Source organism: Nycticebus coucang, chromosome X, assembly GCF_027406575.1.
Source record: "Nycticebus coucang isolate mNycCou1 chromosome X, mNycCou1.pri, whole genome shotgun sequence".
In the NCBI taxonomy this organism is placed as follows: Eukaryota; Metazoa; Chordata; class Mammalia; order Primates; family Lorisidae; genus Nycticebus; species Nycticebus coucang.
In genome coordinates, this window is record NC_069804.1 from 139,864,969 (window position 1) to 139,892,361 (window position 27,393).

Sequence of the window (27,393 nt, forward strand, 5' to 3'; positions counted from 1 at the left end):
CTAATACATAGGGATGATGAACATTTTTTCATATGTCTGTTAGCCATTCATCTGTCTCCTTTAGAGAAGGTTCTATTCATGTCTCTTGCCCATTGATACATGGGATTGTTGGCTTTTTTCATGTGGATTAACTTGAGTTCTCTATAGATCCCAGTTATCAAGCTGTTGTCTGATTCAAAATATGCAAATATCCTTTCCCATTGTGTAGGCTGTCTGTTTGCTTTGGTTGTTGTCTCCTTAGCTGTACAGAAGCTTTTCAGTTTAATGAAGTCCCATTTGTTTATTTTTGTTGTTGCAATTGCCATGGCAGTCTTCTTCATGAAGTCTTCCCCCAGGCCAATATCTTCCAGTGTTTTTCCTATGCTTTCTTTGAGGATTTTTATTGTTTCATGCCTTAAATTTAAGTCCTTTATCCATCTTGAATCAATTTTTGTGAGTGGGGAAAGGTGTGGGTCCAGTTTCAGTCTTTTACATGTGGATATCCAGTTCTCCCAACACCATTTATTGAATAGGGAGTCTTTCCCCCAAGGTATGTTCTTGTTTGGTTTATCGAAGATTAGGTGGTTGTAAGATGTTAGTTTCATTTCTTGGTGTTCAATTCGATTCCAAGTGTCTATGTCTCTGTTTTTGTGCCAGTACCATGCTGTCTTGACCACTATGGCTTTGTAGTTTAGCCTAAAATCTGGTATGTTGATGCCCCCAGCTTTATTTTTATTACTAAGAACTGCCTTAGCTATACGGGGTTTTTTTTCTGGTTCCATACAAAACGCAGAATCATTTTTTCCAAATCTTGAAAGTACTATGTTGGTATTTTGATAGGAATGGCATTGAATAGGTAGATTGCTTTGGGAAGTATAGACATTTTAACAATGTTGATTCTTCCCATCCACGAGCGTGGTATGTTTTTTCATTTGTTAATATCCTCTGCCATTTCCTTTCTGAGGATTTCATAATTTTCTTTATAGAGGTCCTTCACCTCCTTTATTAGGTATATTCCTAGGTATTTCATTTTCTTTGAAGCTATGGTGAAGGGAGTTGTGTCCTCAATTAGCTTCTCATCTTGACTGTTATTGGCGTATACAAAGGTTACTTACTTGTGGACATTGATTTTATATCCTGAAACATTACTCTATTTTATTGATGACTTTTAGGAGTCTTGTGGTTGAGTCTTTGGGATTCTCTAAGTATAGGATCATGTCGTCAGCAAAGAGGGAGAGTTTGACCTCCTCTGCTCCCATTTCGATTCCCTTTATTTCCTTGTCTTGCCTAACTGTATTGGCTAGAACTTCCAGCACTATGTTGAATAGTAAAGGTGACAGAGGACAACCTTGTCTGGTTCCAATTCTAAGAGGAAAAGCTTTCAGTTTCACTCCATTCAGTAAAATATTAGCTGTGGGTTTGTCATAGATATTATCTTTTATTTTTATTTATAAATATTAGTTGTCTATTGATACTTTGGAAAAATAAGTTAATTGATGACTCCATACTGAGTCTATGATAGACATACTCTTATTTGACAATGTGAATGTTACTTTCTTTGCATTACTATTATTATTATTGCTTAATACTTCATTGTAGCAATCGTCTAATTTATTTTCTGAATGTATTTGTCTTCATTCGTTCTTTAAAAGGTTTTTGTTTCTGGTCCCTATCTTAAACATTGTTATTGTTGTTAAATTTTGAGCCTTTCTAATTTTTTTTTTTTTTGAATGCATGATCATATTATATAATTACACAGAAATATATCAAAGTGTATTGCTGTAGATCAGAAAAGGATTTTGATGGATATAAAATGTATCACATTTCCTTTTTTTTGCAGGCAATGCAAACAATTTTAACAACAATGTATACCATTTACAGAATGCCTGCTGTGTCTGTCACTCTTGTCATTGCTTTTATGTGTATTAATTTTATTTGATCTCGCAACAACCCTATGTGTTAAGTACTATTTTTATTTATTTTTTAAATTTCTTTCTTTCTTTTTTTTTTTAATTTTTTTATTAAATCATAACTGTATACAATGATATGATTATGGGGCATCATACACTCACTTCATATACCATTTGACACATTTTTATCACAGTGGTTAACATAGCCTTTCCGGCGTTATCTCAGTTACTGTGCCAAAACATTTACATTCTACATTTACCAAGTTTCGCAAATACCCCTGTAATATGCACCACAGGTGTGATCCCACCGATTCCCCTCCCTCTACCCCCCCCTTCCCACTTCCCCCTATTGTTAAGTTGTAGCTGGGTTATAGCTTTCATGTGAGAGTCCCAAATTAGTTTCATAGTAGGGCTGTGTACATTGGGTATTTTTTCTTCCATTCTTGGGATACTTTACTAAGAAGAATATGTTCCAGCTCCATCCATGTAAACATGAAAGAGGTAAAGTCTCCATCTTTCTTTAAGGCTGCATAGTATTCCATGGTATACATATACCACAATTTATTAATCCATTCGTGGATCGATGGGCACTTCGGCTTTTTCCATGACTTAGCTATTATGAATTGGGCTGCAATAAACATTCTGGTACAAATATCTTTGTTATGTTGTGATTTTTGGTCTTCTGGGTATATGCCCAGCAGAGGAATTACAGGATTGAATGGCAGATCTATTTTTAGATCTCTGAGTGTTCTCCATATATCTTTCCAAAAGGAATGTATTGATTTGCATTCCCACCAGCAGTGCAGAAGTGTTCCCTTTTCTCCGCATCCACGCCAACATCTCTGGTCTTGAGATTTTGTGATATAGGCTAGTCTCATTGGAGTTAGATGATATCTCAAAGTAGTTTTGATTTGCATTTCTCTGATGATTAAAGATGATGAGCATTTTTTCATATGTCTGAAGGCCGTGCGCCTGTCTTCTTCAGAGAAGTTTCTCTTCAAATCCCTTGCCCAGCCTGCGATGGGATCCCTTGTTTTTTTCTTGCTGATGCGTTTGAGTTCTCTGTGGATTCTGGTTGTTAAACCTTTGTCAGAGTTATACCCTGCAAATATCTTCTCCCATTCTGAGGGCTGTCTGCTTGCTCTGCTTACTGTGTTCTTAGCTGTGCAGAAGCTTTTTAGTTTGATCAAGTCCCAGTAGTGTATTTTTGAAGCTGCTTCAATTGCCCGGGGGGTTCTCCTCATGAAATACTCACCCAGACCAATTTCTTCAAGGGTTTTCCCTGCATTCTCCTCTAGTATTTTTATAGTTTCATGTCTTAAGTTTAAATCTTTAATCCAATGAGAGTCTATCTTAGTTAATGGTGAAAGGTGTGGGTCCAATTTCAGTCTTCTGCAGGTTGCCAGCCAGTTCACCCAGCACCATTTGTTAAATAGGGAATCTTTTCCCCACTGAATGTTTTTAATTGGCTTGTCAAAAATCAAATAGCGGTAAGTAGCTAGATTCATCTCTTGGTTCTCTATTCTATTCCAGATATCTACTTCTCTGTTTTTGTGCCAATACCATGCTGTTTTGATCACTATCGATTTGTAGTAAAGTCTGAGGTCTGGTAGTGTGATTCCTCCTGTTTTGTTTTTATTTCTGAGTAATGTCTTGGCTATTCGAGGTTTTTTCTGATTCCATATAAAACGAAGTAATGTTTTTTCAAGATCTTTAAAATATGACAGTGGAGCTTTAATAGGGAGTGCGTTGAAATTATATATTGCTTTGGGTAGTATGGACATTTTGATAATGTTGATTCTTCCTAGCCATGAGCATGGTATGTTTTTCCATTTGTTAACATTTTCAGCTATTTCTTTTCTTAGAGTTTCATAGTTCTCTTTATAGAGATCTTTCACGTCTTTTGTTAGGTAAATTCCCAAATATTTCATCTTCTTTGGCACTACTGTGAATGGGATAGAGTCCTTAACTGCTTTTTCAATTTGACTGTTGTTGGTGTATATAAAGGCTACCGATTTATGAATGTTGATTTTGTAACCTGAGACGCTGCTGTATTCCTTGATCACTTCTAGGAGTTTTGTAGTAGAGTCCCTAGTGTTTTCCAGATACACAATCATATCATCTGCGAAGAGCGAGAGTTTGATCTCTTCTGACCCTATATGGATACCCTTGATCGCCTTTTCTTCCCTAATTGCGGTGGCTAAAACTTCCATTACAATGTTGAAAAGCAATGGAGACAATGGGCAGCCTTGTCTGGTTCCTGATCTGAGTGGAAATGATTCCAATTTAACTCCATTCAATATGATATTGGCTGTGGGTTTGCTGTAGATAGCCTCTATCAGTTTAAGAAAAGTCCCTTCTAGACCAATTTTCTTGAGTGTTCTGATCATGAAGGGATGCTGGATATTATCAAAAGCTTTTTCTGCATCAATTGAGAGAATCATATGGTCTTTGTTTTTTAATTTGTTTATGTGCTGAATTACATTTATAGATTTACGTATATTGAACCAGCCTTGAGACCCTGGGATAAAACCGACTTGGTCATGATGTATAATTTGTTTGATGTGTTGTTGGATTCTGTTTGTTAGGATCTTGTTGAATATTTTTGCATCTATATTTATTAGTGATATTGGTCTATAATTTTCTTTTCTTGTTGGGTCTTTTCCTGGTTTGGGGATCAGGGTGATGTTTGCTTCATAGAACGTGTTGGGTAGTCTTCCTTCTTTTTCTACATTTTGGAACAGGTTGAGTAATATAGGTACTAATTCCTCTTTAAAGGTTTGGTAGAATTCTGACGTGAAACCAACTGGTCCCGGGCTTTTCTTTTTAGGGAGGTTTTGTATAGTTGATGCTATTTCTGAACTTGATATGGGTCTGTTCAACATTTCCACTTGATTCTGGTTAAGTCTTGGAAGGTGGCGTGCTTCCAAGTATCGGTCTATTTCCTTCAGATTTTCATATTTCTGAGAATAAAGTTTCTTGTAATATTCATTAAAGATTTTTTGGATTTCTGATGAGTCTGTGGTTATTTCGTCTTTGTTGTTTCTGATTGATGATATTAGAGATTTTACTCTTTTTTTCCTGATTAGGTTGGCCAGAGGTTTATCTATTTTTTTTTTTTAATTTTTTTTATTAAATCATAAGTGTATACAATGATATGATTATGGGGCATCATACACTCACTTCATAAACCATTTGACACATTTTTATCCCAGTGGTTAACATAGCCTTTCCGGCGTTATCTCAGTTACTGTGCCAAAACATTTATATTCTACATTTACCAAGTTTCGCAAATACCCCTGTAATATGCACCACAGGTGTGATCCCACCGATTCCCCTCCCTCTACCCACCCCCCCCTTTCCCACTTCCCCCTATTGATAAGTTGTAACTGGGTTATAGCTTTCATGTGAGAGTCCCAAATTAGTTTCATAGTAGGGCTGTGTACATTGGGTATTTTTTCTTCCATTCTTGGGATACTTTACTAAGAAGAATATGTTCCAGCTCCATCCATGTAAACATGAAAGAGGTAAAGTCTCCATCTTTCTTTAAGGCTGCATAGTATTCCATGGTATACATATACCACAATTTATTAATCCATTCGTGGATCGATGGGCACTTCGGCTTTTTCCATGACTTAGCAATTATGAATTGGGCTGCAATAAACATTCTGGTACAAATATCTTTGTTATGTTGTGATTTTTGGTCTTCTGGGTATATGCCCAGCAGAGGAATTACAGGATTGAATGGCAGATCTATTTTTAGATCTCTGAGTGTTCTCCATATATCCCTCCAAAAGGAATGTATTAATTTGCATTCCCACCAGCAGTGCAGAAGTGTTCCCTTTTCTCCGCATCCACGCCAACATCTCTGGTCTTGAGATTTTGTGATATAGGCTAGTCTCATTGGAGTTAGATGATATCTCAAAGTAGTTTTGATTTGCATTTCTCTGATGATTAAAGATGATGAGCATTTTTTCATATGTCTGAAGGCCGTGCGCCTGTCTTCTTCAGAGAAGTTTCTCTTCAAATCCCTTGCCCAGCCTGCGATGGGATCCCTTGTTTTTTTCTTGCTGATGCGTTTGAGTTCTCTGTGGATTCTGGTTATTAAACCTTTGTCAGAGTTATACCCTGCAAATATCTTCTCCCATTCTGAGGGCTGTCTGCTTGCTCTGCTTACTGTGTTCTTAGCTGTGCAGAAGCTTTTTAGTTTGATCAAGTCCCAGTAGTGTATTTTTGAAGCTGCTTCAATTGCCCGGGGGGTTCTCCTCATGAAATACTCACCCAGACCAATTTCTTCAAGGGTTTTCCCTGCATTCTCCTCTAGTATTTTTATAGTTTCATGTCTTAAGTTTAAATCTTTAATCCAATGAGAGTCTATCTTAGTTAATGGTGAAAGGTGTGGGTCCAATTTCAGTCTTCTGCAGGTTGCCAGCCAGTTCACCCAGCACCATTTGTTAAATAGGGAATCTTTTCCCCACTGAATGTTTTTAATTGGCTTGTCAAAAATCAAATAACGGTAAGTAGCTGGATTCATCTCTTGGTTCTCTATTCTATTCCAGATATCTACTTCTCTGTTTTTGTGCCAATACCATGCTGTTTTGATCACTATCGATTTGTAGTAAAGTCTGAGGTCTGGTAGTGTGATTCCTCCTGTTTTGTTTTTATTTCTGAGTAATGTCTTGGCTATTCGAGGTTTTTTCTGATTCCATATAAAACGAAGTAATGTTTTTTCAAGATCTTTAAAATATGACAGTGGAGCTTTAATAGGGAGTGCGTTGAAATTATGTATTGCTTTGGGTAGTATGGACATTTTGATAATGTTGATTCTTCCTAGCCATGAGCATGGTATGTTTTTCCATTTGTTAACATTTTCGGCTATTTCTTTTCTTAGAGTTTCATAGTTCTCTTTATAGAGATCTTTCACGTCTTTTGTTAGGTAAATTCCCAAATATTTCATCTTCTTTGGCACTACTGTGAATGGGATAGAGTCCTTAACTGCTTTTTCAATTTGACTGTTGTTGGTGTATATAAAGGCTACCGATTTATGAATGTTGATTTTGTAACCTGAGACGCTGCTGTATTCCTTGATCACTTCTAGGAGTTTTGTAGTAGAGTCCCTAGTGTTTTCCAGATACACAATCATATCATCTGCGAAGAGCGAGAGTTTGATCTCTTCTGACCCTATATGGATACCCTTGATCGCCTTTTCTTCCCTAATTGCGGTGGCTAAAACTTCCATTACAATGTTGAAAAGCAATGGAGACAATGGGCAGCCTTGTCTGGTTCCTGATCTGAGTGGAAATGATTCCAATTTAACTCCATTCAATATGATATTGGCTGTGGGTTTGCTGTAGATAGCCTCTATCAGTTTAAGAAAAGTCCCTTCTAGACCAATTTTCTTGAGTGTTCTGATCATGAAGGGATGCTGGATATTATCAAAAGCTTTTTCTGCATCAATTGAGAGAATCATATGGTCTTTGTTTTTTAATTTGTTTATGTGCTGAATTACATTTATAGATTTACCTATATTGAAAAAGCCTTGACACCCTGGGATAAAACCAACTTGGTCATGATGTATAATTTGTTTGATGTGTTGCTGGATTCTGTTTGTTAGGATCTTGTTGAATATTTTTGCATCTATATTCATTAGTGATATTGGTCTATAATTTTCTTTTCTTGTTGGGTCTTTTCCTGGTTTGGGGATCAGGGTGATGTTTGCTTCATAGAACGTGTTGGGTAGTCTTCCTTCTTTTTCTACATTTTGGAACAGGTTGAGTAATATAGGTACTAATTCCTCTTTAAAGGTTTGGTAGAATTCTGACGTGAAACCATCTGGTCCCGGGCTTTTCTTTTTAGGGAGGTTTTGTATAGTTGATGCTATTTCTGAACTTGATATGGGTCTGTTCAACATTTCCACTTGATTCTGGTTAAGTCTTGGAAGGTGGCGTGCTTCCAAGTATCGGTCTATTTCCTTCAGATTTTCATATTTCTGAGAATAAAGTTTCTTGTAATATTCATTAAGGATTTTTTGGATTTCTGATGAGTCTGTGGTTATTTCGTCTTTGTTGTTTCTGATTGATGATATTAGAGATTTTACTCTTTTTTTCCTGATTAGGTTGGCCAGAGGTTTATCTATTTTATTGACCTTTCAAAAAACCAGCTTTTTGATTTATTGATCTGTTGTATTATTCTTTTGTTTTCAATTTCATTGAATTCTGCTCTAATTTTGGTTATTTCTTTTCTTCTACTGGGTTTGGGGTTGGAATGTTCTTCCTTTTCCAGTTGCGTGAGATGTCCCATTAAGTTGTTAACTTCCTCTCTTTCCGTTCTCTTGAGGAAGGCTTGCAGTGCTATAAATTTCCCTCTTAGAACTGCCTTTGCAGTGTCCCAGAGGTTCTGATAGTTTGTGTCTTCATTGTCATTTTGTTCCAAAAAATTGGCGATTTCTTTCTTCATCTCATCTCTGACCCAGCTATCATTCAGCATAAGGTTATTTAACTTCCATGTTTTTGTATGGGTATGCAGATTCCTGTTGTTACTCAATTCAAGTTTTATTCCATGATGGTCCGAGAAGATGCATGGAATAATTTCTATTCCTTTAAATTTACTGAGGTTAGACTTGTGACCTAAAATGTGATCAATTTTGGAGTAAGTTCCGTGGGCTGATGAGAAGTATGTGTATTCAGTTTTGTTGGGATGAAATGTTCTGTAGTTGTCTGCTAAATCTAAATATTGGATGGTTAGGTTTAAATCTAAGATTTCTTTGCTCAGCTTCTTTCTGGAGGATCGATCCAACAGTGCCAAGGGAGTGTTGAAATCTCCAACGATTATGGAGCTGGAGGAAATCAAGTTACTCATGTCTGTTAGAGTTTCTCTTATAAATTGAGGTGCATTCTGGTTGGGTGCATAGATATTAATAATTGAGATCTCGTCATATTGAGTATTACCCTTAACAAATATGAAGTGACCATTCTTGTCCTTCCTTACTTTTGATGGTTTAAAGCTTACTGTATCTGCAAATAAAATTGCAACACCTGCTTTTTTCTGATTACCATTTGCCTGAAATATGGATGACCATCCTTTCACCCTGAGTCTGTATTTGTCTTTTAAGTTGAGATGTGACTCTTGTATGCAACAAATATCTGGCTTGAGTTTTTGTATCCAGTCAGCTAACCTATGCCTCTTTCGAGGACAGTTTAAGCCATTCACATTGATGGAGAGTATTGATAAGTCTGGTGGAATTTTGGGTATCGAGTTTTTCAAAGGTCCAGTGGACATTTTTAATCCTTTCGCCAGTGTGGAAGTTGGAGTTTGATCCGAAGATTCTGAGTGAGTTTACTTTTGTGGTATAGGATTGGGTTGGTCATTGTGGAGGATAGGTCTGAGAACATCCTGAAGAGCTGGTTTACTTATGGCAAATTTTTTCAACATATGAATGTCATTGAAGTATTTAATTTCTCCATCATAGATGAAACTCAGTTTAGCTGGATATAAGATCCTGGGTTGAAAGTTTTTTTGCTTTAGGAGATTAAAAGTTGATGAGCAGCCTCTTCTTGCTTGAAAAGTTTCAGCAGAGAGATCTGCAGTTATTCTAATATTCTTACCTTTGTACGTTATAGTTTTCTTTCGCCGGGTTGCTTTGAGAATCTTCTCTTTCATGTTAACTTTAGTGAAGCTAATTATGATATGTCTGGGAGATGGCTTATTGGGGTTGAATCGTGCTGGGGTTCTGAAGCTGTCTGCTATCTGAATTTCAGATTCTCTAGGCATGTCTGGAAAATTTTCTTTCATAATTTCATGTAGAAGGGCCTCTGTGTCCTTGGCAGCCACTTCATCGTTCTCCGAAATTCCTATAACCCTTATGTTGTTTTTTTTCGAATTATCTGAGAGCTCTCTGAGTGAGTGATCCGTTTTTGCTCTCCATTTCTCTTCCTCTTTGAGAGATTGGGAGCGTTCGAAGACTTTATCTTCAATGTCAGAAATCCTTTCTTCTGCTTGCTCCATTCTGTTACTGAGGGATTCTACTGTATTTTTCATATCTTTGAGGGCTGTAAGTTCTTGTTTCAGTGTGTCTAAGTCTTTGGTGGTTTTGTCTTTAAATTCGTTAAATTCTTGAGACAATTTTTGAATTTCTCCTCGAATTCCTAATTCCATTTTATTAATCTTGTCTGCAAACCAAATTCTGAATTCGACTTCTGACATTTCAGCCAGTTGTTTATGAATGGGATCTTCAATCACATCTGCCGTATCTTTTCTTGGGGGGGTTGATCTATTCTGGTTATTCATGTTACCAGAGTTTTTCCGCTGATTCCGCCCCATGGTTTACTCCCTTTGGTTTTTCCCCTGGGGTTTTATCGAGGGCCCGTACAGTGTTGTGGCCTGAGAAACTGGGGCCCTGTCTGGTTGGTGGAGCAAAGTGGTTCTGTCTTGTTTTCAGCTGGTTTCTGTTCGATCCTATTGCAACTTCTACTCTGGCTTGAAGTCTCAGCTGTGTGGAAAAATCAGCAATTAAGTCACCCCGCGTGCCCACCTCTGGCCCCAGTTGGAAAAGGAGAATCAAACCTTCCTACAATCGCACACCCAGGGCACGCCTGAAGAGTCCTCAGTCTATTAGCCCAGTTCAAAAGGTCCGAATCAACTGTCTCAATCGGCACTTGTCTCGGGTGGAAGGGTTCAAGAGGTCTCTGGGAACTGGATCACAGGGGCCTGGTGAGTCCTCTGACACAGCTCACCCCAGTGCAGCGTGGAGTCAGGAGGAGCCACCCAGCAAACAGAGCAGTCTGGGAAGGTTGACGTCTCCTTCACCACTTTGCCCCTCCGTCGGACCCAGTCACTGGTATCTCTGCAGATGGCTAACCCAGTTGCCTGCAGTGAACAGACACTCCAGGGGTTTGCACCTGCCTGAATCGCAAGGAAGTCTGCCAGGCCCCCGCAGACTGCCGCTATCTAGCAGGAGGAGATGGGGCCTGACATCTTTGAGTGTTTGATGCAGGTGATGGGAAGGAGGTGTTCACTCAGGCTTAGCCCCGTCCCTGATGCATGCTGCTAACAGAACAGAACAGAACAGACAACTTTGTGAGGTTCTGTCTCTGTTCCTGTCGTCGCCTACAGGAGACGGGCTGTTTTGAGTTCAAACGTCTTTGCTGCTGGAGAATTGCGTCTGAACACCTCTCTGGGTCGGCCCCTCCCTGGAGGTTTCCGGGTTTGTGAGCTGTGTCACCGGTGGCCTCCTCTGGTTGCCCAGGGAGACAGGGGGTGTGGCCTCAGAATATCCAGAAGTGAGCGTTCTGCCATTAAAGAAAAAACGGCTGTTGATCTACCTCCAGGGAACTGCTGCTCTGGTGTGGGCACTCAGGCGACCCTTTTCTCCTCTGTCCCGCGCCCCAGAGTCAGCACTGAGCGGCCGCAGTTTGTGCTGGGTCCACACCCCTTAAGAGATCCCCCAAGAATCAGAACTCTTGGGGGATGGGCCCCCAGACCCCGATTGGGAGTGGGGCGGGGGGAAGCTAGAGTTTCATTCAGTTTCACGCAATACTACGGTCCGGGGGGGGCTCCTGCACTGCACCGCAGGGAAGTGCCGCCAAGGCTTGATTTCCCCTCAGCAGAGTGCCCTCTCCTCGCTCACGTGTCCCAGAGTCAGCGCTGACCTGACGCAGCTCAGGCACTGTGCACTCCTCTCGAGAAATCACCCAAGGAGCCGAACTCCTGGGGGATAGGCCCTCAGACCCCAAGTGAGAGTAGGGGTTCTCAGTTCTCAGCGGGGAGGCCAGAGTCTGACTCAGTCTTGGGCCCCGTATGCCTGGGGAGGGTTGCTGCACTGCACCGCAGGGAAGTGCCGCGAGGTGTGACTCCCCCTCAGCCCGGTGCCCTCTCCTCACTCGGCGCGCCTCAGAGTCAATGCTGACCAGTCGCAACTCGGGGACTGTCCACTCCCCTTGAGAAATCACCCAAGGATCCGAAGTCCTGGGGGACAGGCCTCCAGACCTCAGTGGGCGGGAGGGGAGCGCCGGGGATTCAGGGTTGCCGGCAAAGGATTCCCAAAGTTTTATTCAGCCCTATGTCCGGCAGGAGAATGCCACGGTACCCCAGTAGGGGAGGTAGGTCCAGTTTTTAGAAGGTCTCTCCGGTGGAGTGTAGTGGGAGGGCCTTTAATTTCTGCCCGTTTGTCCAATTGTGGGGCTCTAGAGCCGGTCTCTTGGGGGAGGGGGACTCCCGTCCGCTTGGTGGTGGATTTTGTACCTTTTGTTTGCGTCCTTGTGATCACAACTTGCCTCAGCGGTGTTGATGTGCGTTCTTCAGCCTTCTCTCTTGGTGGGCCTCAAGTCCACCAGGATACTTACTAAATTCCTGTCCCTTAACTCTCCTTCTGGACGGGAGCCTTTGTTGAAAGCTGGCTTCAGTCCGCCATCTTGTCTCCCAGTGCCTTTCTAATTTTTTGAAGGCAAAAAGTGGAAGCCTAATGAACACATGTATATGTGAAAAAAAATCATTTAGTACAGTGCCTGGTACATAATGTATACCAATTATTAAGCCCTTCTTATTTCTATTTCTATGACTTTTAGAAATATAGAAGAACAATCCAACACTGTCTAATTTGGAGACTCCAAGCTAAATATCAAAAGGCATTCTTCTTTCATCCATGCTTCTTTCTTGCCGACTATTCCAGAAATACATGCAGTATTCCAATAATTTCACTTTCCATAAGTTAAGAAATAGATGAGGTTAGTAGTTAGAGGTGTCTTAAATTATATCACAAAGGTGTCTAGAAATGCCTAATAACTTCGGTAAAGCAATGCTATACTTATGATAAGTATACTTTTTTCTTTATGGGGGGACAGAGCCTGAAGCTGTCGCCCTGGGTAGAGTGCTGTGCCATCACAGCTCACAGCAACCTCCAACTCCTGGGTTCAAGTGATTCTCCTGCCTCCACCTCCCAAGTAGCTGGGACTACAGGCGCCTGCCATAACACCTGGATATTTTTTGGTTGCAGCCGTCATTGTTGTTTGGTGGGCCTGGGCTGGATTTGAATTCACCAGCTCAGGTGTATGTGGCTGGTGTCTCGGTCACTTGAGCCACAGGCATGGAGCCGATAAGTATACTTTGAAAGATTCTGGACATTGCTCAAGCATCTAACATCTAATAAAAAAAATCACCAAAGTATATATCTAAATATTTATTGAATTCTTCTTAAAATACTGAGTTCATACCATCTCTTGGGGTTTGTAAGATAGCTGTCTGCTTACTCTTATTTCTCTGTTCCTTATTACAAATTTCAAAGCATTCCTTATTTTAATATTCCCATTATTCTTCATGATTTACATGGTTAGATCATACACTCTTTCCATCTCCATTTTTTCCAGATAAAATAATATTGCTTTTATAGTTTATCCATTTTCTTCCATAATTTCTCTGGATCTTTTCCATTTTTGAAGCATTTTTCTTGACATGATTTAGTGAGAAGAACTCTGGGCTAGGGGCCAGGAGTTCTCACTCTGTCACCTCATCATTCCGATTCTTTATCCTGGCTCAAGGATCTAAGAAAGCACTATCTTTCCTCACATTGCCTTCGAGGGAATCAGGGCTTCTTGGTCTATGACCTTTGCACTAAAACAGGCACCCATCAACATTGGCCAACATCTCCCAAGAGTTTAATCCCGCGGCCTTACCCTACTGGTTTGGTCTGCCCCAGGCATCCTAAGGAGAGCCTTCTTTTCACAAAGGCAGGACTTGGCCACGCCCACCACCAATTGCCCTGCCCTCTCGGCTGTGGCCACACCCTCAACTATACACTTTTCCTGGAATATACTAGCTTCAGTGAAGAGTTCTGATGGTTTTCACAGCTATACCCTAAAAGCTACATGATATAAAGATTCCCCAAGGACCAAACTATATAACACTGGATACACATGCTTTACATAATTTGCTATAATCTACATCTCTTCAAGTAAATTAATACTTCTAAAATGCTATGCTAGGTAAAGTGATTTAATACTCAAATATTTTGGGTATTTTTTATGCTTTATAAATAGACACAACCAAGAAAACACATAAATATGAGATTATAGTGAATACATATGTTGAGGATATTATACAGTTTTTATACTCTCTTAGAACCATGATTCTCTAAATCTAAATAATTGAGAACATTTTTCAGAACTAGAAATGGCAGTTTGCCTGGCCTAATTAATAATAGTGTCATGATCTCCATTGCAGGTTCCCTCCATGTCATCACTCTCCTCCAAAGACTAAAACTATGTATATCTGGGTTACAAAGCAAAATCTTAAAGATGATGTTTTTCTTGAGCTCTGCTTTGCTCCAATGTGGGTGCTGGGATGGGGGATACACCCTGAGAGAATGGGATTCCTGAGTGGCACAGGGTAGACAATCACATATCCCACTCTAACCACAGTCTCCTATTCCCTGGAGGGGGTGAGGACTGAAGGGAAGGTGAAGTACTGGGATTCTGTGTTGGTGGTGTTTTCCCCCCTAGGGGAGGCACAAGAAGGGAAATCAAAAATCATACACTTCCTATTTCTTTTTTTTTTATTGTTAAATCATAGCTGTGTACATTAGTGCAATCGCCTGTACCCATTCTAAGATTTCACCAAACAGTAGAAAGATAAAAATTCAAAAGCTCTTGAAAATTTAGGAACGTAGGGCTGTGCCTGTGGCTCAGTGGGTAGGGTACCGGCCCCATGTACCAAGGGTGGCGAGTTCGAGCCTGGCCCGGCTGAACTGCAACAAAAAAATAGCTGGGTGTTCTGGCGGGCGCCTGTAGTCCCAGCTATTCGGGAGGCTGAGGCAAGAGAATCACCTAAGCCCAGGAGTTGGAGGTTGCTGTGAGCTGTTGACATCATAGCACTCTACCGAGGGCAATAAAGTGAGACTTTCTCTTACAAAAACAAACTTAGAAACTTGTCTTGCTATGTTGTTGAATGCATATGTGGAAAAATGTAGCTGTATTTCTTTTAGGTAAGAAATAAAGGAAAGAAATTGTGCTTTATTTAGGGGTAAAGTTAGGGGAGCCCAGCCCCTTTGGGTAGGGTATCCTTGCAGTTTAATAACCACTTAATCGAAACCTACCCAGCAGGTAGATCCTTGTTTCTACATGTGAGTGGGGAGATCCCCACCTGTGCAGAAATAATCGACAGGTGGGCACACCAACTGATCCCACCCACTGCTGCCGCCACACTCCGGCTACAAAAAAATGCTGCCAGGCCTACCAATGGGGAAGGCCAGAGGGGATAAACGTGGACTTATTTGCCAAAGCACAAAATTTAGGCAGTGGCAAATAATCAGCAATAGCCAGGATGAAAAAAAAAAAAAAAAGCAAAGCGCAGTAGACCCACCTGGCTGAGGACACGCACCAGAAAGAAATGTCTGACCAGATCCAATTCGGACATTAGGGAGGGATGGACACCGATGCACCCACTGCAGTAATGGGATGCAGGCTTGGCCCAGGGTATGCAGCCACCTCTGTGACCACCATGATTGTCTATTCCCTGGTAGGGGTCCAGGCTGAAGGGAAAGGGAAGTGCTGAGAAACTGTGGTCAGCGGTGTGGGCCCACCTAGGGAAGAAGCGTGATGTGCTAGGAGAGTTGGAGAGGCTTGAAGGGGCAGAGAGAAAGTAGGCTTCAGAAAGTCCCGTGGAAAACCACTCATCTTGCCAGTTGTCCAGGACAATCTATTTGTTTCCCTTAGGGTAGGGTCACAGTTGTCAAGAGGGCAAAGGATGACTGAGATAGAACAATAAAAAAGAAAAATTTTTCGCTTGACATTCTGAAAAGTATCTAGAGGTGAAAGAATAATAAACACACTATCAAAGAATATTTTTCTCTGGCAGCGCCTGTGGCTCAGTGAGTAAGGGCGGTAAGTTCGGGTTTGAGCCCACCCGGGCCAAACCGCAACAACCAAAAAAAAAAAAAATAGCCCGGTGTGGTGGGCGCCTGTTTTCCCAGCTACTTGGGAGGCTGAGGCATGAGACTCGCCTAAGCTCAAGAGCTGGAGGTTGCTGGGAGCTGTGACCCCTCAGCACTCTACCAGGGGACAAAATGAAACTCTGTCTCTTAAAAAAAAAAAGAATATTTTTCTCGTTCATATGACCGTGGTTTTCAAAAGGCTTAATTGCTCCCACCCCCAGATAACAGGCGAGTTCCCTATACCAAACATTGCCAGTGTCCTATCTCATTCTGCATTTTGCTAAACAAAACGTTTGCTGGTAGTTAGTGCTTCTTGTTTGGCCTTCTAGGGCTGCTGCAGGGGGTCCGACGACCTACCTGGTACTGGTGTGCTCATTTCCAAAGTGCTCCAGTTACTCACCGGTTTTCCCTGTCTGACCAATGCCTTGATTTACCTCTTGTTTAAAAGACACACCTCTCCAGCTAAATAATAGTGTATAGAGCAACGGTTCTCACCCTGTGGGTCAGGACCCCTTTTTCATAATGAAAATACATTACGGCATTAGGAAGGTTGAGAACCACTGGTATAGAGGAAAATGAAAGTAACTGGTGATGCCACCACTTACAAAGGAGAAGTGTTACATTAAGTTGTCTATCTTCCCAGGGTGGCATTGGTACCACCCTGACCCTCTTCATCATCATCTTTTAGATTCCGCCAGAGCTCAACCACCCTACTGCAATGTTTTGTGTCTGTTCAGACTCAATAACACAAGGCATATTTACTGTGGTAAAGAACATCAGGCTGATGATCAAGTTCAGGACACAAGCAGATTCTTTGGAAGCCAGTTCATTTAGACCACAAATGCTAGACCACAACCTTCTTTTTCCACAATTTGAATTGTAATAGACACAGAAGATGGAATCATGCCTGAAATTGTGAAAGAGATATTGCAGGAGATTTCAGGGAGCCCAGGTGAAAGCCTTTAGAAGAACTAGATTCCTCAGCAAAATAGAGATCTAGGAAAGATAAACATTTCCATTAGTTTAAAACTCAAATAGTCTTCGAACCAGAAATGATTCTCAGATAGGGCAGAAGTCTTGTCCCATCTGGATTTCTGGTGAAAACATCCCTCAAGGAAATGATATTTCAGATTTGCCCTGTGGTGCCAAGAGACTATTTCAATTCCAAGCCATGCTTCAGCTCCTAAAGTACCTGAAGGCTGACAGACTGGCAACAAGCATGGACTGGTGACGGTCTGTCTTCACCTGTGCTGAGAGGTATAGTTTGGGTACTGGCTATAAAGAGATATTTGTGAGGAAGAGGATGTAACAGTTATACCTTAAAGGCATCTCAAAATTCTAAAAAATGTTAATGATCCTTTATACCTTAAATTCTATTTCAAGGACTTTATTTGAAGGAAAAAATAACAATAGAAATAGAGGTACAAAGGAAGACACAAAGTTGTTACTTGAGGCACTGTTTACAGGGTCTAAATACAAATAAAACAAAGAGTGCAATGACAAGGAATTGAATAAAATTTGGTGTAGCCACCATGGAAGGCTAAACTGCCTCAATGATTCACACCTATTTGGACTTAAAATAAGAATACAGATTTAAATTGTAGTTGGTATACATGATGGTATAAAAAATACCACCATTATAGGTGGTATTCTTGTATGTGCTTTTTTTTTGGTAAAATTATCTTTACAGATGTATGTGCACAGAAATAAATCTGGAATGATACACACAAAAAGAAATGTAATCATCAAGAAGGATATGTTCTCTGCCTCCCAGTTTGTGTGAGCATAGAATCCTAACTTTAGGTAACTGCCTGCTAGCAGAGACAGCTGGTCTAATCTCATTTGACCTCTACTTTTTCATTTCTACTTCCTGATTCTAGAGGCCCTTGACCCCAGTAAATAGTCTGAAATAAATGGGACGGTACCTAAGGGTTCACAGACACTCTCCTGCATCTTAGGCCTACAGACTCAAGAAGAGGCTGGTACTTGGGTGAGTGCCTGTTGACAGGATAGTACTAAGGCCAAATTTCTGGAGGTGGACGTGCCCCACCTGAAGTACATGGCAGATATAGAGGTGGAAGGCAAGTCTGGACCTCCTGAGGCCCCTCTCCTACTAAGACAGCCTCATGTAAATTTTTTTTGGGACAGTCAGGCCTTGGTGGGAAACATGATCCCGAAGCCAGTGCCCAAGCACTTGGCTTCAATATGCCTATCATCCTGGCATCCAGTAAGAAGTTTGTGTGCACTCTGCATAGAGCTGGGTCCACTAATGCAGGAATCCATGCATATGGACCACGATGGTGTGATAGCATCACTAAGATCAAGGAGTGCTCATGCAAGCAGCACTGGGTGCCTGCCACGTGGCTGAAGGGCCACAGTTCCTGTATCTCCCAGGAGCCTGGAGAAGGGGAGATCCAAGCCCCCCCTCAAGGACCCAGCTCAATGGCCCAGCTCTGGAAATGTGTTGCAATTCTGTATTGCTCTGAATGCCAACAGTCTCCTGAGGATGTTCGACCCAGAGCTAAGACTCAGTGTGTGTATATTCTACTCCTTCCACCCCAACAGAAATAGACATTCACAGTCCATAGAGAAACACACAAGGATCCCAAAATATACAAAAATATGCCCCAGTCACTCATAAGGAAGTAAAACAAAAAATCACACAGATCCTATTTCACAGAACAGTAGAAAGATAAAAATGCAAAAGCTCTTGAAAATTTAGGAACTTGTCCTGCTATGTTGTTGAATGCATATGTGGAAAAATACAGCTGTATTTCTTTTAGGTAAGAAATTCATTAAAGGAAAGAAACTGTTCTTTATTTAGGGGAAAACTCTGGGGAGCCCAGCCTCTTTGGGTAGGGTATCCTTGCAGTTTAATAACCACTTAATCAAAACTTATTTAGCAAGTAGATCTTTTTCTCTACATGTGGGTGGGGAGACTTGTGCAGAAATAATCGACAGGTGGGCACACCAACTGAACCCACCCACTGCTGCCGCCACACTCTGGCTACAAAAAAAATGCTGCCAGGGAGTACTGATGGGGAAGACCAGAGGGGATAAACGTGGAGGTTTTACCTAACTTGCCAGAGCACAAAATTTAGGCAGCAGCAAATCCTCAGCAACACCCAAGCCGATCCACGCCGCGCTGCGTGGTTCTGCTGATATCCCGCGATACCCACCAGACACCCGAACCCTCGCGGCTACAGCCACCGTCGCGCGAGGTTTTAAGCCGGGAAGTGACTGTCCATACACTCTAGGGTGGGTAGCCAGTGCTGGGATAAGTCCCGGAAAGGCCGCTCATGGCCAAGTCCGCCGCCTGGGTTCTCCCCCATCAGGGAAATGATAGGCAAGAAAAGGAAAAGCGAGGGGTAGTAGACCCAAGCGGCTGAGGGTGCCAACCAGCAGAAAGGCCTGACCAGGTCCAACTCGGGCGTTTGGGGTGGTGCACCCTGCAAGAATGAGATTCCCAGGTGGCACAGGGTAGGCAATCACATCTCCCACTCTCACCACTGTCTCCTATTCTCTGTAGGGGGTGTGGACTGAAGGGAAGGGGAAGTGCTGGGAATCTATTGGTGCTGTTTCCCCGCCTACGGGAGGCACAAGAAGGGCTATCAAAAATCACACACAACCTATTTCAGCGAACAGCAGAAAGATAAAAATGCAAAAGCCCTTGAAAATTTAGGGACTTGTCCTCCTATGTTGTTAAATACATACGTGAAAATGCAGCAGCATTTCTTTTCGCTAGTAAATTCATTAAAGGAACGAATTTGTTGTTTTCTTTCTTTCTTTTTTTTTTTTTTTGAGTCAGAGTCTCACTCTGTCACCCTGGGTAGAGCGCCATGGTGTCATAGCTCACAGCAACCTCTTGGGCTCAAGCAATCCTCTTCTCTCAGCCTCCTGGGCAGTTGGGACTATGGAACCCTGTCCCTATGCCTGACTAGTTTTTCTATTCTTAGTAGAGAGCGTCTCACTTTGCTTCATCTCCTGGAACTCCGGTTGGAGCTCAGACAATCCACCCGCTTCCACCTCCCTGAGTGCAGGAACTACAGGCATGAGGCACCATGCTGAGCTAGAAATTGTTCTTTAGGCGTAAAGTCCAGGGAGCCCAGCCCCTCTGAGTAGGGTGTCCTTGCGGTGTAACAACGACTTAATCTAAACCTACTGAGCAGGGATATCCTCCTCCCGCCACGTTAGTCAGTAGACAGGGGGTTGTGCGCACAAACCCGGCGCACCCTCTGCCCCCGCCCTCGGTCGCCCTCTTGCCGCAGAAAAATGCTGCCAGAGGGTACTGATAGGGAAGACCAGAGGGGATAAACATGGAGGTTTTACCTAACTTGCCAGCGCACAAAATTTAGGCAGCAGCAAATCTTCAGCAACACCCAGGCCGATCGATCCACGGGGCACTGCGTCGTTCTGCTGGTACCTCGCGTACCCACCAGACGCCCCGAACCCTCGCGGCTGCAGCCACCATCGCACGTGGTTTTAAGCCGGGAAGTGACTGTCCATACACTCTAGGGTGGGTAGCCAGTGCCGGGATAAGTCCCGGAAAGGCCACTCATGGCCAAGTCCGCCGCCTGGGTTCTCCCCTATCAGGGAAATGATAGACAAGAAAAGGAAAAGAGAGGCGTTGTAGATCCAAGCGGCTGAGGGTGCCAACCAGCAGAAAGGCCTGACCAGGTCCAACTCGAGCGTTTGGGGTGGTGTACCCTTCAAGAATGAGATTCCCAGGTGGCACAGGGTAGGCAATCACATCTCCCACTCTCACCACTGTCTCCTATTCTCTGTAGGGGGTGTGGACTGAAGGGAAGGGGAAGTGCTGGGAATCTATTGGTGCTGTTTCCCTGCCTAGGGGAGGCACAAGAAGGGCTATCAAAAATCACACACAACCTATTTCAGCGAACAGCAGAAAGATAAAAATGCAAAAGCCCTTGAAAATTTAGGGACTTGTCCTCCTATGTTGTTAAATTCATATGTGGAAATGCAGCAGTATTTCTTTTCAGTAGGAAATTCATTAAAGGAACGAAATTGTTGGTTTTTCTTTTCTTTCTTTCCTTCCTTCCTAGTCTCACTCTGTCACCCTGGGTAGAGCGCCATGGTGTCATAGCTCACAGCAACCTCTTGGGCTCAAGCAATCCTCTTCTCTCAACCTCCCCGGCAGCTGGGACTAGGGAACCCTGTGCCTTTGCCTGACTAGTTTTTCTATTCTTAGTAGAGAGTGTCATCGCTTTGCCCAAGTTGGCCTGGAACTCCAGAGCTCAGACAATCCACCCGCCTCCACCTCCCTGAGTGCTGGGAATACTGGCGTGAGGCACCGTGCTTGGCCAGAAATTGTTCTTTATCTAGGGGGTAACTCCGGGGAGCCCAGCCCTTCTGAGTACCGTGTCCTTGTGGTGTAATAATCACTTAATCCAAACCATCTTAGCAGACAGATACTCCGTACAGGGCTATGTGCTTCGGAAGACAACAAAATCGATGCGCCGGCACCGCCCTCTGCCGCCCTCTGGCCAGAGAAAAATGCTGCGAGGCCTACGGATGGGGCAAGTCCGAGGGGATAAACGTGGACGTTTTACCCAACTTGCCAGACCACAAAATTTAGGCAGTAGATAATACTCAGCAATACCCAGGCCGATGCACCAGGCTGTTTCCGCCCGCTTTTACCTCGAGATCCGCACTGAACGCCCGAATCATCGCGGCTGCAGACACCATTGCCCGGAACTGTCCATGCTCTGTAAGGTGTGTAGTCAGTGCCCTGCTAGCTTCCAGAAAGGCCATTCATGGTCCGGTCTTTGCCCCCACGTTATCCCCCATTAGGGAAATGAAAGGCAAAAAAAAAAAAGGAAAAGGAAAGCGCAGGAGACCCACCTGGCTGAGGACACGCACCAGCAAGAAATGTCCGACCAGCTCCAATTCGGGCGTTAGGGAGGGATGGACCCTGATGCACCCCCTGCGGCAATCGGATGCTGGCTTGGCCCAGGGTATGCAGCCACCTCTCTGGCCACCGCGATTGCCTCCTATTCCCTGGAGGGGGTGTAGACTGAAGCGAAAGGGAAGTGCTGGGAATCCGGGTTCTGTGGTGGGCCCCGCCTAGGGGAGGAGTGTGATGTACTACTATAGTTCCGCAGGCTTGAAGGGGCGGAGGGAAGTGGGCTTGAGAAAGTCAGGTGGGAAACCTCTCATCTTTGCCAGTTGCTCAGGACAATCTGTTTCCCTTGGAGTAGGGTCACTATTGTCAAGCAGGCAAAGGATGACTGAGATAGAACAATAAAAGACAAAAATTCTTTGCTTGACATTCTGAAAAGTATTTAGAGGTGAAAGAATTTATAAGAAACAGTATCACAGAATATTTATCTCATTCATATGCTTGCAGTTTTCAAAAGGCTTAATCGCTCCCACCCCCAGGTGACAGCCGAGTTCCCTATACCAGACACTGCCAGTGCCCTATCTCAATCTGCCTTTTGCCAAAGTATTTGCTGGGAGTTAGTGCTTCTTGTTTGGCCTTCTAGGGCTACTGCAGGGGGTCCAATGAACCTAGGTAGTGTTGATGTGCTGATTTCCAAGGAGTTGCAGTAACTCACGGGTTTTCCCTGTCTGACCAATGCCCTGATTTACTTCTGCCATATCTTGTTTAAAGGACACACCTCTCTTGCCAAGTAATAGTGTATAGAGGAAAATGAAGGTAACTGGTGATGACACCACTCAGAAAGGAGAAGTGTTACATTGAGGTATCTATCTTCCCAGCACCTTTTCCCCCAAGGAGAGTGGTATCTAAATGAAGAATCTTGTAAAATACTAGCCTAGGGACCTCCCATGCCCTGTGGGAAAATTCCAGAATAGTCACTTGCTAAACAATTGACTGTGGAGTTAATTTTTGGAGCTTTTTTATTTCTACTGACAATGTAGTCTTTGACTGATTTTATGGAAAAAGTCACAAATATAGGAGTGCTTTAAATGAAAACTGAAATCTCCCCTGTCTTGGTTTACTCTCCAGTGTAAACACCCTTAAAAGAAACACTTGTAAAAGATATCTAGGGCCTCTGCAGTACAACCAGTAAAGGCAGTACAATCAGCTTTTCACCACCTCCATCTCTTCAGAACTTCCTGCCTGTTTTTCACTCTTAGCCCAGCCCATGCTCAAGACCACCTGCTGACTAGCTGCTGGCAGGCTTGGGTTCTGGGGTGGACTCCCAACTCTTTTTTCTTGCCCATTCCTTTGTTGTTTGGACAGCATTGGATGTGCAATATCAGGACAGGTGGAGGGCAATAAATAGGACATATGTTGCTTTATTCTGGCCAGGCAGCTGCTTTTTTCATTTCAGGTTAATATGGGGAATCTCATAGAACTCAGCTGGCTCCAACTGGTGAAGGAGACTTGGGATAGGGGTTACCACTCTGCTACAGCTCCGCTTTGTAGAAAATGATAAAAAGAGGGTGATGCCTGTGGCTCAAAGGAGTGGGGCGCCAGTCCCATATGCTGGAGGTGTCCGGTTCAAACCCAGACCTGGCCAAAAACTGCAAAAAAAAAAAAAAAAAAAGAAAATGATAAAAGAATTTCTGCCTTCTCCCCAGGTGGAAATACCTGAAAAAGCCCTGCACCATGAATCTCACCTGCTAGCCTCTGGATTCCTTCTTATTTTTCTCCTCTTTCAATTAATGGCATGACCCACACAGAGAGTCAAGTCATAGTCTTTGTTCTGCCCCCATTCCCTTAAGAGACACTATTCAATAACTACTCATTGTGCCAGGAAACCGGTATCCACAGAAGCTAATTGGCATTGCTGAGGTAAACCAGGGCACCACAGCCAGGCCCTCATACTGCAACTTCCCTGTTCTCTCCATGCAAATGGCATGTTAGTACAAGAAAAGATGCTCAATATCATTATTTATTTAGGCAAATACACATCAAAATCACAAGGAGATACCCTTCATACTTACTAGAATGGCTAGTATAAAAATAAAATGGAAGATAACAAGTGTGGTGAGCATGTGAAGAAACTGACCTTCGTGTACTACTGGTGAGAAAGTAAAATGTAGCCACCGTGGAAAGCAGCTTGGCACTTCCATAAAAAGTGAAACATATAGCTGGGGCACAGTGGCTCACACATGTAATTCCAGCTCTGTGAGGGGATGAGGTTATATTGCTTGAGCTCAGGAGTCTGAGACCAGCCGAAGCAAGAGTGAGACCCTATCTCTACTAAAAAATAGAAAAAATGAGGCAAGAAGATCACTCAAGCCCAAGAGTTGGAGGTTGCTGTGAGCTATGATGACTCCATGGCACTCTATCCATGGTGACAGAGACTGTCTCTCTCTCTCTCAAAAAAAAAAAAAGAAAGAAAGAAAAAAGTTAAACATACAGTTTCCACATGATTCAGCAATTCCTTTTTTAGGTCTATGCCCAAGAGAACTGAAAACAGATACTCACACAAAAACTTGTACCACAGTGTTTGTGGGAACATTCTTCATATAAACTCAGAAGAAGAAACAAGCCAAATGTCCAAGTGATGAACCTTTAAACAAAACCAGGTATTTCCATACAATGGATTATTATTTAGCCATAACATGGAATGAAGTACAGATACATGATACAACATGGAATTAATGTTTAAAATAGTATAATACATTAAAGAATCCAGATGCAAAAGAATGCATATTGCATTATCCCATTCACACAAAATGTTCACAATATGCAAATCTATACAGAGAGAGAGTGATTAAGTGGTTGCTAGGGGATTGCGGAAGGGCAATGAGCAATGCCTGCTAATGGGTGTGGGCTTTCCTCTTGGAGTGACAAAAAAATGTTCTAAAATTGGTTGTGGTAATGAATGCTTAATTTTGTGAATATGTTAAAAACGAGTTGTACACTTTAATGATGTGAATTATAAAATATGTGAATTGCATATCAATAATAAAGAGGTAAACTGGGACATAGATTTAAAAAAAATGGTAAAAGACTGATGGAAAATTTTATAATGTAGCTGCATCAAGAAAAAACTCATTGATCCATCTTTATATCAAAATTTGTGGCGGGGCGCGCGGCGGGCCATGGAGGTGGAGGAGGCGTTCCAGGCCGTGGGGGAGATGGGCATCTACCAGATGTACTTGTGCTTCCTGCTGGCCGTGCTGCTGCAGGAAATTCACAGGAAGACTACCTTTTGATGAGATGTGATTGAAATGATACCTGGTTCTTCTAATCTCCATACCATAAGCAAGTGATGAAGTTCACACCATAAGCATTAGTGAAGAGTTTATTGCATTACAGTCATTAAGACCAGCACTCATATTTTCCACCACCAGGGGTTCAGCCGTGATGAGAACCTATGGTGTTTATACAAGCTTCTTTATCATGACTCCAAAACATGTGACCATCTACTAGCGTCCTCTGCTAGTTTGAACAAGTTTCATGCTGTTCCTACCCTCAGATTTTGGTTCTGTGGAGCTTAGATCTTCTAAGGACTTATGATGAACTGCGGAACATTTGCCTGGTGTTCCTTCTACCAGTTTAGGTGGGTGAGGCACCACAGTCAAAGAGACCAAAGCCACATTGGACCCTTCCGGAAAACTGGTTGTCCGTAGACAGACACTGCCCCCTGGTGTAATGCATATGAAGCTGCAGAACTAAAAAAAAAAGAAAGAAAGACAGAAAAGAAAAAAAAAGAAAACTAGCCTGGTGCCTCTGCAATACCTGCACCCCCAGAAGCATGCCAGGAGAGGCCGCCCAGCAGCTGTTTGAGTTGTGTCCTGACAGAAGATACTACCTTTCAAGACAGCACAAAAGTCATTAAAGTCAAGGAGACAGGAAATGTGAATATGGCACAAAGGTCACTGAACTCGAGTGCTTTGCTGCCGTGCTGCAAGACAGCCAAGCGAATTAGGCAAGCGACTCCTCACACTTTACTGTGTGCTTGGAAATAGATCATGAAAGTTCGGTTCCTTTAGCAAGTTTAGGATTTCTTAAAGTTGTTCAATGCCCAGCAATTAATTGGCACGTGTCAGTATTGACCTTGAGGTTTTCAGAATATGAGCTTTGTTCATCACCGCCATTAGAGTCTGCCTTGGAAGAAACGAGACCATCAAACCCAAAGATGCACGTAGCTTGGGACTCTCCTCTCTGACCAAACGCGGAAACAAACTACTGTCTGCATTCAGGGGAATCATGTAGTACTCAAGAAGTGGTATGATTGTAGAAAAGAGAGAAAATATTGAAAAGAAAAGGAAATCAACAGTGCTTCTTCGACTCAGATGTGGAACAGGCTCACATTTTGGTGTACAGCCTTCCAGAGACTCCAGTGTATACATACATACCTTTGTGCACTCATTTATTTTGCAGAAACCTGTGTTATACCTGATGTTGTTTCTCAGCAGTGTCGTGAATGCCGCCTTGCTGTGCTCATCAAGGAGTAACTATGTATTTTTTAATGGTCGTAGCATAGTATTTCAATATATGGCCAGACTATAATTTGCTTATTCAGTTCTCTTACGTTGCGAATGTTTGCTTCCTCTTTTTTGAGTTCAGAAACCTCCCATGGTGTTGAATCGTTCCTTTGTTCTGGCCTTCACTTCTTGCCAGTTGATTGTTCACCACTGTTCCTAAGCTCAGACTTCTCCTGCTTTCTTTCTTTTTTTTTTTTTTTTCCCTTTCATTAAGTCATGAATACATTTATGCCTGTGTGGAATCCCATGTGTTTGATCCTGCAATTCCTCTACTTCTCTTTTTTTCATTGGTCTCATTTTCCCCACCTGCTCTTTGTCCCAACCTCATGGATAAAATACAGGTTACTGGGTGTAAATTTCCTAAGTATTCTTTCCTTTTACTTCAAACTTTATTTTTTTCTTAGTTATCATTAGGTTTCCCCAGAGAAATACCTTCTCCGTCAGGGTACGTGTCCAAGAGGAAGACATACTTCAGCCCTCTTTCCAGGGAAGTCCTCTGACCTTTGTTCTGTGTTACTCCATTGATTACTTCTGATCTTGTGTCTTTCTGCATTCTCTGACATCCCAAAGAATAGACTGCATGGTGGAGTTAGGTACTATATTTATTTATTATTATTATTGTTATTTGAGACAGAGTCTTACTTTGTCGCCCTCAGTAGAGTGCCACAGCCATGGCATCACAGCACACAGCAGCCTCAATCTCCTGGGCTTAAGCTATCCTTTTGCCTCAGTCTCCCAAGTAGGTGGGATTACAGGTTCCCGCCACAATGCCTGGCTAGTTTTTTCTATTTTTAGTAGAGACAAGGTCTCACTCTTTCTCAGGCTGGTCTTGAACTCCTGAGCGCAGGCAATCCACCTGCTTTGGCCTCCCAGAGTTCTAGGATTATAGGTGTGAGCCAGCATGTTGCCTGGCCCTAGGTAATTTATCTAAATTGTATTGAATAGCATTAAATCATAAAGTGAGAGGGTTATTCCTTTTGTGAGTCTTTAGTCTTTCTTTTTACCTAAGGAGAAAGTCTCATTTGGTGCTAGCACTTCTCAAAACATTTGCACACATTGTATTTCTGTTTTAACAAAGGAAATGAACTGGAATGAAAGAATTAAAGGAGGTTCAGGTTGGCAGAAAACCTTACTACTGGTTAGAATTTAATAACA

General features: G+C 42.5%; 1 long non-coding RNA gene across 6 annotated transcripts in view; it reads right to left on the bottom strand.

The window, feature by feature from the left end:
* Positions 1–21,837, bottom strand: part of LOC128578326 (uncharacterized) — a 106,644-nt gene extending 84,807 nt beyond the window's left edge. For 5 of the 6 annotated variants that reach the window (XR_008377698.1, XR_008377701.1, XR_008377699.1 and 2 more), the window contains exon 1: positions 21,673–21,837. This is a non-coding gene — a long non-coding RNA (uncharacterized LOC128578326). Of the gene's footprint in view, positions 1–15,239; positions 15,714–21,672 lie in introns of those variants that run through there. The other variant, XR_008377700.1, reaches the window with a different exon arrangement.
* Positions 21,838–27,393: the final 5,556 nt, after the last annotated feature.